This window comes from Branchiostoma belcheri, unplaced genomic scaffold, assembly GCF_001625305.1.
Source record: "Branchiostoma belcheri isolate BF01 breed outbred unplaced genomic scaffold, Haploidv18h27 scaffold6, whole genome shotgun sequence".
In the NCBI taxonomy this organism is placed as follows: Eukaryota; Metazoa; Chordata; class Leptocardii; order Amphioxiformes; family Branchiostomatidae; genus Branchiostoma; species Branchiostoma belcheri.
In genome coordinates, this window is record NW_017804242.1 from 1,111,575 (window position 1) to 1,113,396 (window position 1,822).

Consider the following 1,822-nt stretch of genomic DNA (forward strand, 5'->3'; position numbering starts at 1 on the left):
AAAAAAAAAAAAACAACAACAGCCGATCCCGGAACGTCTGCAAAGGAGGCTATCACCTTTGCGTCATCTACTCCTCTCCTCATCCAGGGTCTCCCCAGGAAGTTGATTGAACCACCCTGACCGTGGGCGCAACAAAAATCTCCGGGTGTTCGCACCGTTCAGATTGTTCAAATCAAATCATCATATCTTAGTCATCACAGTCACCCTTGCTGGGCCCTGTCCTTGGTGCTGAAAGGACAGTCTTCTCTCATTTCTCCGGGGAAGGTTGATTGAACCTCCTCGGTGGGTGTAATAAAAAAAAACAACTCCAGGCATGGGTGTTCGCACCGTTCAGATTGTTCAAATGGAATTATTATAGCTGAATCTGAATCATCGCAATCACCCTTGCTGGGCCCTGTCCTTGGTGCTGAAATGTCAGTCTTCTCCTGTTTCTCCCAGTCATGGGTCTCCGGGGAGGTTGATTGAACCTCCTCGGTGGGTGTAAAAAAAACCTCCATGCATGGGTGTTCGCACCGTTCAGATTGTTCAAATGAAATTATTATAGCTTAATCTGAATCTGAATCATCACAACCACCCTTGCTGAGCCCTGTCCTTGGTGCTGAAAGAACAGGCTTCTCCTGTTTCTCCCATTCACGGGTCTTCCGTGGAGGTTGATTGAACCTCCTTGGCTGTAAAAGAAAAACTCCCTGTGTATTCGCACCGTTTAGATTGTACTTGTTGCCCAGTGCCTGTTTCCACTGGACAGCGATCGCTGAGCAACCAAATTTGGATTTGTGTAATCAGCCCTTGATTTTGTGATTGGAATATCATGCACGATGCACATGTATACACTCTCAAAATTATTTTACCAATGAAACTTTAAGCATACATCAGCTCAAATCCTGCGTTGTTGAGATGCCTTTGCTGTTGAGCATAGCAATGAGTAATACTTCAACCGAGGAGGTTACTTTCTTGCTTCAACCGAACCAGCAATTAGTTACTCAAATTGTTACTCAAATTTGTGTACCTGTCATACCTGTGGTACGGTGTAAAAGAGGAGACTAACTAACGGGCGGCAGGGGCATCGCTAACGATCTCACACCCCACGGGAGGGCGAAATCGCTGGGAGGGGGGCTAGATCGCTGTGACACCGGCAATACCAACCCTGTCTGATGACAACGATCGCGTACAGGCGACGGAAATTAGCGAACCGGGGATCCAATCTATCCCTCATAATCCCCATCATAATGAAAGATATGGAATCACAAGCATGCAGCGTGTGGCATTTCCGATGGTGCCGTCCTTTATTACATCTCTTTGAGTCCTGCATCCGTATTCATGGTCTCGCTAGGCTAAAGAATGTGAGGAGGCCAGACTGATTTAGTTTCATGGTTCCAGAATTTGCCCGCTTCAATGTTTTTTTCTGGTTTGCAGAAAAAAAGTACATGTAAATCTACCATTCAGGCTCTAAATGACCATAATGTTCATATTCTGGCAACAACCGTTGAAGAAAGTCTTCATGGATCCTTACAATTTCCATTATTTGAATCATAAACCAGTCTGGTATGTTGACTTTATAATTATGGCTCATTTGGTAGCATTTTTGGCTATCACAGGATGCCTATATAGTTAGGTTAGTCCTATTTTTACCTGTTTGCTTCATTATTTTGTATATATTCAAAATTTTGTATTTATCCGTTATTGCGACCCCTGACCTCCCCCTTGAACAGTTGAAAAAAGGCCACGGTCGACAGTATAACTTTAAGGTTAAATAAAGGCGGAAAAACGCAATTTCCTGCAAAATCTGAGAAACAACAAATCAAGTTATTCCGGCCTAATCACC